Genomic DNA, 12,084 nt, shown 5'->3' with positions numbered 1-12,084 from the left:
CACAACAGTTAACAATCAACAAGACAGATCAACAAAACAGACATAACATAACGCCTCAGTTGAAATCAGATCCGTTCTCATAATCCTTGTGCCATTCCTATGTTCCATTTACCGTCTCATAACATTGCACTGTTGCTATAAAATCTAACATAACCCCCCACACACCATGTACACACATTGTGGAGTTGGCATCTAAGCCCGAGAGAATGCAACACCTAAGACACCTGGTGGATAGTATCATTGTCAATATTAATCAAAAACAACCCAGCACTCCAATCCTGCTAGGCCCGGTTTCACTACCTACAGCTGAGAAGTACTTAATGCTGACTTCAGTTGGCACCTGAAATCAAGTCCCTTTTAGAGAAGGTTTGCATAGAACAAGCTCTGGAGGAAAAAGGAAGCCCCCCCCCCCCTTCCCAAACAACCAGGATCAAAGCCCACCCCAAAATTGCAGCAAAGCATTTGTAATGCACGGAAAGGAATTGACCAGTCTGGCCTTCAGCCAAGTTTAAACACAGCTCTCGGGCAAGGGAAGGGGAATAATCTTATTAACGCATGTCAGATGGCAGAGAAGACACCTTCATCCGTTAAAGACTTTGCAAACAGCCAGAAGTAACTGTCACTCCCTATGCATTTACATCTATGTGGGGCTGCCCTTGAAGACGGCCCGGAAATTCCAACTGGTCCAACGAGCAGCAGCCAGACTATTAACTGGAGCAGTCAACCCTCCTGTTTAAGGAGCTCCACTGGCTGCCGTTTATTTTCTGGGCCCAATTCAAGGTTCAGGTTTTTACTTACAAAGCCCTGAACAGTTCGGGACCCGCCTACCTTCATGATCGCATTTCCATTTACGAACCCACGTGATCTCTTCGATCTTCCGGAGAGGCTCTTCTCTTGCTCCTGCCTGCATCACAAGTGCAACTTGCGGGGACGAGAGAGAGAGCCTTCTCTGTGGTGGCCCCTCGACTCTGGAACTCACTTCCCAAAGACATTAGGCAAGCCCCCACACTGGCAATCTTCAGGAGGAATCTGAAAACCTGGTTATTCTGATGTGCCTTCAGTGATTGAACGTAAGGTATTCCCTGACCAAAAATTTGCACTAAATGACCTCAGTAGCACTTTATTTATGGTTCGTGCAATTAAATCCTTCCTCATCCCCGGATCCCCCTCCCAATGTTGGACATTGTCCTATCTCCCAGTATTTTAAAAATTTATCCTGAATTTGGCCCTGCCCAGCAAAATCTTTTGTGTTTTCATGTCTGATTTTATATTGTTGTGTTCCTATTATGTTGCTTTGCATTTATGTATTTTATTTTTTGGTTTTATTATGTTTTTGTGTTATATTGTTGTGTATTGTACTGGTGGGCGTGGCCTCATGTAAGCCACACTGGGTCCCCTTGGGGAGATGGAGTGGGGTATAAATAAAGTATTATTATTATTATTATTATTATTAGTGACCTGCAAACATCTAAGATTGCTACTCAATTAATTTGTGAAAAGTACATTTGCACAGAATGGTAATAACGCAACAATTCATCCATCAGTGCTGTATATGCTCTTCATTTGTGAGAAATATATTTACATAGAAAAATTACAATGCAACAGTTCATTTATCAACAGTGTTGTATATGCATTGAATGCCTGAGAGGACAAACGTTAGTAGTGTCACTTCAGTTTTCTTCCCATGTGCACAGAAGAGAGCCTTTATAGCAGAGAAGACTAGAAAGACTAAGAGGCCACATTAGCCCTCTAGGACAGTGTTTCTCAACCTGGGGGTCGGGACCCCTGGAGGGGTCGCGAGGGGGTGTCAGAGGGATTGCAAAAGACCATCAGAAAACACAGTATTTTCTGTTGGTCATGGAGGTTCTGTGTGGGAAGTTTAGCCCAATTCAATCATTGGTAGGATTCAGAACGCTCTTTCATTGAAGGTGAACTATAAATCCCAGCAACTACAACTCCCAAATGTCAAGGTCTATTTTCCCCAAACTCCATCAGTGTTCACATTTGGGCATATTGAGAATTCATGAAAGTTTGACCCAGATCCATCATTGTTTGAGTCCACAGTGTTCTCTGGATGTAGGTGAACTACAACTCCAAAATGCAAGGTCAATACCCATCAAGCCCTTCCAGTATTTTCTGTTAGTCATGGGAGCTCTGTGTCTCAAGATTGGTTCAACTCCATCTTTGGTGGAGTTCAGAATGCTCTTTGATTGTAGGTGAACTATAAATCCCAGCAACTACAACTCCCACAGGACAAAATCAATGCCCTCCCCCAATCCCACCAGTATTCAAATTTGGGTGTATTGGGTATTTGTGCCAAATTTGGTCCAGTGAATGAAAATACATCCTGCATATCACATATTTACTATTCATAACATCAGCAAAATGACAGTTATGAAGTAGCAACGAAACTAATGTTATGGTTGGGATTCACCATACATGAGGAAGTGTATTAAGGGGTCGTGGCATTAGGAAGGTTGCGAACCACTGCTCTAGGAAAACTTGAAGGGTCTCCCCTCCTCCTGCAAAAACAGGAGCGACGAAGATGGCCACAGGGAAATACATGCAGCCTGCGGGTCAGACCTTCCCCACCTCAAGCTTTATAGGTTCATGCCAAACAACGTACCCTTATGGAAGGGGAGAGTTCCCCGCAACTGACCACACGTCTATCTCATTGTGAGTCATCCACTGAGATGCTCAGAAACTCATAGCAGCCACAGTAGGGAATTATTCAGTATGGATAATCAATATTCTAATCCCTCCATTACAGTTTAATATTTGTGCGGCATCAACAGTCAGTTCGATGCTGAAACACCCATTAAGCCATGCAGATCGACAATCTGGGTTAATTGAAACTCAAGTAATCTATTCAACTGACTTCTCAAACACGAGTCAATACCACCACGGGAGAAAATGAATGGTTATATACTTTTTGCTAATATCAAGCATTTCAGGAATAGAGATCCAAACTCATTCAGAAATTTACACAAGGGTTTTAGAAAGAAAATTGAGGTCTTGTCATGGAACTCCTAAATCAGTCAAGAAGAAATAAGTCAGGGGGAAAAAACAAGGAGGAACACACTGGTAGGAAGAGGAAGGTTGGGGGGGGGGGAATTCAGAGAGAGCAATGAAGCTACTTGATGGGATGTTGGAGCGTGTAAGAAATCAGTTAGTGTGTGTGTGTGTCAACTGTAAATTAAGATGAACAAAACCGATTGGTTGGACTATGGCTGGGGAGATGGCTGAGTCTGGGACTTTTGGATATTGTTACATTTTTTCGGGCTTGAACTATGCATGTGTTTACAGAGAGAAGCAGAGAGAGACAGAGTTTGGGATGTACTCTTGCTTCATAAGCTGCTGGAAGAAGATTGCCAACATGGAGAAAGAAAGCCCATTTAAATAATAATAATAATAATAATAATAATAATAATAATAATAATAATGATAATAATAATAATAATAAACAACTTTATTTATACCCCACTACCATTTCCACTGGTTCAAGATTGGGAAAGGCATACGGCAAGGCTGCATCCTCTCACCCAACCTTTTTAACTTGTATGCAGAACACATCATGCGATGTGCGGGGCTTGATGAATGCAAAGCTGGGGTGAAAATTGCTGGAAGAAACATTAACAACCTCAGATATGCAGATGACACCACTCTGATGGCCGAAAGCGAGGAGGAGCTGAGGAGCCTTCTAATCATGGTGAAAGAAGAAAGCGCAAAAGCTGGGTTGCAGCTAAACATCAAAAACCAAGATTATGGCAACAAGAATGATTGACAACTGGAAAATAGAGGGAGAAAATGTGGAGGCCGTAACAGACTTTGTATTTCTAGGTGCAAAGATTACCGCAGATGCAGACTGTGGCCAGGAAATCAGAAGACGCTTACTTCTTGGGAGGAGAGCAATGTCCAGTCTCGATAAAATAGTAAAGAGTAGAGACATCAGACTGGCAGCAAAGATCCTCCTAGTCAAAGCCATGGTATTCCCTGTAGTAACCTACGGATGTGAGAGCTGGACCTTAGGGAAGGCTGAGCAAAGGAAGATAGATGCTTTTGAACTGTGGTGTTGGAGGAAAGTTCAGAGAGTGCCTTGGACTGCGAGAAGATCCAACCAGTCCATCCTCCAGGAAATAAAGCCCGACTGCTCATTGGAGGGAAGGATACTAGTGACAAAGTTGAAGTACTTTGGCCACATCATGAGGAGACAGGAAAGCCTGGAGAAGACAATTATGCTGGGGAAAGTGGAAGGTAAAAGGAAGAGGGGCCGACCAAGGGCAAGATGGATGGATGGCATCCTTGAAGTGACTGGACTGACCTTGAAGGAGCTGGGGGTGGTGACGGCCGACAGGGAGCTCTGGCGTGGGCTGGTCCATGACGTCACGAAGAGTCGGAGACGACTGAACGAATAAACAACAACAACCATTTCCACAAGGGACTCGGTGCAGCTTACATGAGGTCGAGCCCACAACACATCAATAATAAAACAATAGCAACAAACAATAGCAACAAACAAAAACAGTTAAAATACATCTCATAAACAAAAATAAAATAAAATATAAGCAGTACAGTAACACAACAAGCATTTAAAACCTATGGCTGGGCCAAATGTAAAAAATTAAAATTTAAAAATAATGCTGGGCATGAGCAAGGTAGGATATAACTGGGATGGAAATTTTAATCTCTCATAAAAGGACATTATGTTAGTCAATGCAACCGATTGTAAATACGTTGTTCTGAATTACAAAGAGTAAACTACTTGCTCTTTACTGTTCATCGGCTTGGCATATTTTCTTTCTCTAGCAAGACAGCATGTGGTCTGATCAAACGTGAACTACACATGGTTTATTTTGCATTATGTCACATGGGGTATCCATGATTTTCCTGTATCATTCATCACACAACGGGCAAGAGAGCCTAGGGTATGGACCAGGTTGATCCTAAAGGTTTCTGGTGAGATTCTGCAGTAGCTGTCCCACTGTGTAAGGCAGCCAAGTTTTCAGTATGAAGAACGGGATACCAGGAAACTCCAAAAGAGATTAGGTTTGACCCTTCACAACTGACATGTACAACTGTGGGAGTAAATCAGTTACACTTCACACACAAAGATGTTTCACTGATATAGAACAAGCGACAGTTTTCAAACAAATTACCTCCCTTTCATACCCAGAAATGGTGGAACAAAGACCTCTTGGAGTGAGGATTTTCCTTCAAACCCCTTCCCACTGATAATCCACATTTGCCTCATATCTCCAAAAAGACTTCTCAGAAAAACTGCAAGAACTTACCTAACTGCCCGCTGCAGGTGCCACATTACTTTGCCCGAAACCAGTATATGGCTATAAATGACCTGTCCCGTAAGTCTTCTCTCCAAGCCACTCCCTGACCTGGAGGAGACTTAGAAAGACTGATGCAGAAAGAGGGAGGTGGGGCCCAGAAAAGATTTTTTCCATTCCATACTGGCTGATTTTAACTGCCTCCACCAGCAAGCCTTTCATTAGATCTAATATCCCACAACACCAATAAGAACCCGCCCAGCAGCTGGGACAACATGGACAGCGACGTTGCCAGTGCAAACCATGACACAGATACACATGCTCACATTATGTGGCCTCAAGTGAACCACAATTCAAGTTAGCCTCGGCTTCTGAAATATCCATTGTCAAAACAAACAAACAAGCATACAAAAACAACTAAGAGGACAATTACCATTTGACACTGCTTGCATTTTACAATCAGACTTTCAGTTTTGCCGTTTGTTATCTACCATATGCTATTCTAGTTTGCATTCATATTTATAACTATGATGCATTTTTCTTGTATTGTGCAATGCCACCCTGGGGAAAGTGTTGCTAGGAAGAATGAGGCAAGTTTCTTTAAAACAAAGAAACGACAACATACACGAAGTATTATATTTAAAAGATGTTGTTGATTAGAGTGAGAGAGCCAGCATGGTGTAATGGTTTGCGTGCGGGGCTGGGAAACTGAGGGACAAGGCTTGAAACCCTACTTGTACACAAAAACCAACAACAACAACTTTATTTCTACCCCGACACCATCTCCCTGGAGAGACATGGGGCAGCTCACAAAAGAACTCAAGATGCAATGTGCCGTCACACCCAGACCCTACAAAAATAAAACTAAGATGTGCTTTTTTCTTTGTCTGGGCGGACCGCAGGGGTCTTTCTTTAGAAGCTTGAGATTCCCAGCAACTGAGGCTATTACAGGCTTTGAATATCAAAACAGAATATTTATTTCTCAAAGTCCTTGCAGACTTGGCACAGCTTGGCAAAGTTACAAACAAAACAGTCAATTGGTGAAACCATAGAGATGATCTTTCTTTCCTTTCCTTCAGTTACTGAGGTAACTTTTCCCCAAATGGCAAAAAAGAAAATCCTGGGATCTTTTCACCCTAACCCTGAGCTGCTATGGTTATAAAAAGCAGGGTTTTCCCCTATCTATAGCTCAAGGTTAGCATTGGAGATGAAGTAATGCTCAATAATACTCAATGACTCAATATCTATCTATAACTCAATAAGCTTTTTTATCTATATAACTCAATTTATCTTTCTATCTGTAACTCAATTACTGTCTATATCTCAGTCAGTATCAACGTCTCAATCTCAATCTATAGTATCTCAATCAGCTTCTTTATATCTTAATCAGTATCTCAATCAGTTAATTGATCTTTCTATCTATTTCTCAATTGTTCTTACAATGGTTTTTTCAGAGTTACCTGCCTAACCAACAACACATCTGAAGCTTTCTTCTCTACTGAAGGAGGCAGAGGAGATTCCAAAATGGAGATCTCAATCCCTGGAAAAAGGGCGGTCCCTAAACCCAAAGAGATACTTTCTAAACCAATAGCTGCAAAAGGGGCCTGCAGGTTGGCTTTCTAGCCTCTAATGCTGTTAACTTTCAGAGTGCAGCTAAGATTGTAGCAACCCTGGGGAATGCAATGGAATGCTATCCCATACAACTAAAAGGCAAATGCAAACCATGCTCCTGGAAGACAGAACATGCAAAGACATAAAATGCAATAAATTCATGATCAATATCACAATAATAACAACAATACCAAACCACATCTATATAAATAAAAATGTAATGTTTGTTTGTACAGAATTCAAAAACCACTGGATGAATTGACACCAAATTCGGACACAATACACCTATCAGGCCAACAAGTGACCATCAGTCATAAAAACACTGAAAAACACAGCAAAAGAAAAACACAAAACATTACAACGCATGCACAAAACCATATATAAATATATGCAAACAGATATATACACAAATATATAATAATAATAATAATAATAATAATAATCCTTTATTTATAACCCGCTACCATCTCCTGAAGGACTTGGTGTGGCGTACAAGAGGCCGAAACCCAATACATCAATAAACAACACAACAACAATACATCAATAAATAACTCAAGCAATAGACATTAAACAGCACGACGCAATTTAAAATCGGTGTCAGGGCCAGTTGTAATGGATTAAAAAATTAAAAAACTGGGCATGACTGGGTGAAATGGATAGGTATTTTTGGAAAAGATAGGGCGTGCAGACAATCCTAGATTTCTAGTAAAGTTTGGGACAAAGTGCTTTGGGGTTTCCTATTCTGGGAAGGCACACTGGATATATACACACAAAACACATATACACAGACTGGGCCACAGCAACGCGTGGCAGGGGATGGCTAGTGAAATCATAAAATCACACCATTTTTTAAAAATCAATAAAATGCAATGGTAGCTGCAGATATAAACAAATTGCAGTCAGTATCAGTCCACAAAGTGCGAGGTGAGATAAACACTAGTTCTCAAATATAATCAGGAAGGATTCCTCAACAAGTTCAAAGGTCTGTTTAAAGAGCCGAGTCTTCAAATTGGTTCAAAACTCTTGGAGAGTGGGGGCTAATCTAATCTGCATGGGGAGGGCATTTTAAAGCTAGGGGGCCACCACCGAGAAGGCCCTCTCTCTCATCCCCAACAATCACACTCAGGGGCGGCTCAACCCATTACGCAAAGTAAGCATTTGCAGTATAGTTGATTTTGCCCAGGGGCGCTCTTGAGGCGCTCTTGGGGGAAAATAGAACTTGACATATGCGAGTTGTAGTTACTGGGATGTATATTTCACCTACAATCAAAGAGCATTCTGAACTCCACCTATGATGGAATTGAACCAAATATGGCACACAGAACTCCCACGACGAACAGAAAATATATATCAGTGATTGGTTGGAAGGGGGGGGGGGGCAAAATACTGTTTGCTTATTGAAAATTACCTAGGGCCACCTCTGATCATGCTTGAAATAAGTGATGATCTGCACTTTTAATTGAGTCCAGAAACTTATCAGCAGTCAGTGGAGTTGTTTTAATAGGGGCATCATATGCTCCCTATAATTGGCCCCAGTTGGTAATCTGGCAGTCGACCTTTGCACTAATTGCAGTTTCCTGCTGTCTTCAAAGGCAGCCCCATGTAGAGTGCATTAGAATAGCCCAATATAGATGTAACTAAGGCGTGGACCTTAGTTATATCTAAGTTACGAAGTGACCCTTGGGCACGTCACATTCTCTCACCCTTGGAGGAAGGAAAACGCAAACATCCTCTGAACAATTTCCGCCAAGGAAATGTCATGATAAGTTCACCTAAGAGTTGCCATGAGTCAGAAATGACTTGAAGGCATGCAGAGTTAGTTGACTTGAAGGCATGCAGCGTTATCATGCTTTCAAACCATTCCTGTTTGGCAGGGATAGTCCAAATTAATTCTACTTGTTAAGCTGCTTGTACAATGTCCCGGTTCCCCTCTCCTCCTCCCGCTTTCTCTCTTTGTAATGAGCTTACTTTAATTGATGCAAATTGAGCCCAAAGTGCAAAAGCACTCTGAGCTCAAATTGCTCAGCCGATCCAGCCGAAAGCAAAGTACTGCAGCCTCTCCTGATATTATGGCTCTTCCTTGTTAATATGTTGTTGTCATCTGATGTGGCTTGGCCAGAAATGCCCTTGTTTTCATCTGTGAAATATTGGCAGGTGTGTATTTCCATTGTTACCTGTTAGCATTATTTCAGAACAGAAAAGAAGAGATTCCTGGCATTGTGTTACAAAAAGGTTGCCAAAAAGTCAGAGTCAACTAATAAAGGCACTAAATAGAAACAACAAGCTGCAGAGAGTCCTTGTTTTAATAATAATAAGAATAATAATCTATATAAATAAAAATGTAAGGTTAGTTTGTGGTATCCACAGAGCTCAAAAACCACTGGGGCAATTGGCACCAAATTTGGACACGATACACCTAACTAGCCAATGTATGTTCTCCACTCAAAAAAATTGATTTTGTCATTTGGGAGTTGTAGTTGCTGGGATTTGTAGTTCACCTACAATCAAAGAACATTCTGAACCCCATCAACGATGGAATTGAACCAAACTTGGCACACAGTTCTCCCATGACCAACAGAAAATACTGGAAGGGTTTGGTGGGCAGTGTCCTTTGGTTTTGGAGTTGTAGTTCACCTTCATCTAGAGATCACTGTGGACTCAAACAATGATGGATCTGGACCAAACTCTACATGGATACTCAATATGCCCAAATGTGAACACTGGTGGAGTTTGGGGAAAATAGAATCTTGACATTTGGGAGTTGTAATTGCTGGGATTTATAGTTCACCTACGATCACAGAGCATTCCAAACACCACCAATGATAGAATTGGGCCAAACCTCCCAGCAACTACAGCTCCCAAATGACAAAATCAATCCCTCCCCCAACTCCACCAGTATTTAAATTTGGGTGTATTGGGTATTTGTGTCCAGTGAATGAAAATACATCCTGCATATCAGATATTTACATTAAAATTCATAACAGTCGCAAAATTACAGTTGTGAAGTAGTAACGAAAATAATGTTATGGTTGGGGGTCACCACAACATGAGGAACTGTATTAAGGGGTCGTGGCATTAGGAAGGTTGAGAACCACTGCTCTACATACAAAAATAGAGAAGACTGTGTTCTGAAAAATATTTGGGAAGAGTGAGATGTACATCAACACTGTACAAATGATGATGCCTTCAGACATTTTCCTATTTTTGTCATTCTTAATCTCCCCCCTTCTCAAATTCTATTTAATTTCTCCTACTCTACTCAGCCAAGGTCATGTCTCCCAATGGGTGGGAATATCTGTGGATCTGTAGTGCTGCTATGGAGCAATTCTATACCCAATGTATTGTCAAAGGCTGTATGGCCATGTTCCAGAAGCATTCTCTCCTCACCTCACAAGCTCTGAGGATGCCTGCCACAGTTGCAGGCAAAATGTCAGGAGAGAATGCTTCTGGAACGTGGCCATACAGCTCGGAAAACTTACAACAACCTAATTCTATATCCATTTTTTTCAATTTCACATCAAACAGCATAATTCAAAATCTTGCTACTTTAATAAGAGGGGTTCAAATGCTCTGTTCAAAGCATTCAACCTCTGCAAAAGTTTACTGCTCTCAAAATTTGGGGGGGGGGGGAAGCTGAATGCAGCAAATATGTAAAGCTCATGCAAACTGAGAAATAAACAATAAACAAATTAAATAAATATATTACAGGAATACAATAATAATAATAATAATAATAATAATAATAATAATGCTGGTACGGCTGTACCAGGAGCTTCAATTTTATTTGCTTTGTATTAAATGTTTGCTTGCAATTCAAGGTTTCAGGGGTTCTGCAGAAAGGTGGCTTCCTTTGGTTGCAGTCGTAGGGCAAGTCACCTGTCCATCATCGTTAAGTTTTGGTCCCGCCCCTTGCTCAGGGCAATTGGGAAGGGAAGGGAGCCATTTTTAGTTAGTCTCAGCAAGGAAAGCTAATGTACAGGACATGTGCAAGCTTCCCCTGTACAAAGGCTTCAACCCTTAAGACTTTCCGGGGGAAAACAGTCTTAAGAGTCTCCAAAGATTTCCAGGAAAACAGCCCTAAAGACCAAAGAATTCCAGCTAAAGAATATGTAAACTTTTACTGGTAGGTCCACTCGGTGCTTCGAGACGCAGTTCGACCCGGTAGCGGAGCCCACATCAGTAAGGGTTAGATTACAGTCAGCCTGGGAGAAGTTAAAAAGGGGATTTTCCTTTAAAGTAAAGAAGAAGTTATTGAAGACAGTTGCCTGTCCTTTGTGGGCAAGTTTCAGAAGCCACCAGTTGCATAAAAGCCTGGAAGCATTTGTTTAGCTTTATTGAAGACAAGAGAAGTTTCTGTTTGATTGTTCATTAATAAAGGACTTTGTTATACTTCACAAGCCATCTAAAGATCATTAGTGGTGGAAAGCCTCTGAGAACTTCTCCTTGGGCCCCCTGGCTTCCCGCTGGGCAAAGGTTGCACGTCCTGTTCTAAAGGAAATTCTTTACAGGCCCAGAGCACGACAGAACAATAATCTTTATTTGTACGCTGCCACCATCTCTCCGATGGGGACTCAGAGCAGCTTGCATGAGGCCAAGACCGAACAACAATTACGATGAAGAAAAAACCGAAAATGCAAACCGAAAATGCGAACAATAACAACAACATCATAATTACATAAAACACGTGAATACATAACAATATAAAATATATAACAATATAAAATTACAATAAACACAAACACAATGACAATGGGCGGGCGACATGTAATGATTAAAAGAAGAACTAATTAAAAACTTGGGCGAGATAAAAGAGAAGCAGGTTATTTGTGGAGGGCTCCTTATAGCGGGGGTTGTGGAATCAAGCTTTCCCAAAAGGAGGGCGTATACTCCAATGACAGAACGTTGAGGCTGAACAATAATATGAGATTGTCTACCTACTCACCAAAGGCGCAGCGGAAGAGCCAGGTTTTAAGGTCCTTTTTAAAGATTTCTAAGATAGGGGCTTTCCTAATTTCTCCAGGCAATGGAGCCACAGAGGAAAAAGCGCTCTCCCTTGTACGCACCAGGCGAGCTTGTGAAACTGGCAGGGGCGAGAGAAGCCCACTTTCTTCCTACATATTAGAGGCTGGAAAAATTACCTTCCTGAACCTCCCAGGCTGCATGGACACTGGGAGTTGTATTCCAACAATGTAAC

At 41.5% G+C, this 12,084-nt stretch overlaps 1 protein-coding gene across 6 annotated transcripts in view; it reads right to left on the bottom strand.

Annotated features, from left to right (window-relative positions):
* ST3GAL4 (ST3 beta-galactoside alpha-2,3-sialyltransferase 4) overlaps positions 1 to 12,084 on the bottom strand; it is a 176,764-nt gene that overhangs the window by 104,574 nt on the left and 60,106 nt on the right. The window contains exon 1 of one of the 6 annotated variants that reach the window (XM_060787111.2): positions 5,292 to 5,426. The exons of the other annotated variants lie outside the window; for them this stretch is intronic. The gene's annotated coding sequence lies outside the window, so the exon portion shown is untranslated. Of the gene's footprint in view, positions 1 to 5,291; positions 5,427 to 12,084 lie in introns of those variants that run through there. 6 annotated transcript variants of the gene reach the window in all.

Source organism: Anolis sagrei, chromosome 7, assembly GCF_037176765.1.
Source record: "Anolis sagrei isolate rAnoSag1 chromosome 7, rAnoSag1.mat, whole genome shotgun sequence".
Taxonomy (NCBI): domain Eukaryota; kingdom Metazoa; phylum Chordata; class Lepidosauria; order Squamata; family Dactyloidae; genus Anolis; species Anolis sagrei.
The sequence above is the reverse complement of the archived record's forward strand: the minus strand, read 5'-3'. Positions and strand labels throughout refer to the sequence as shown.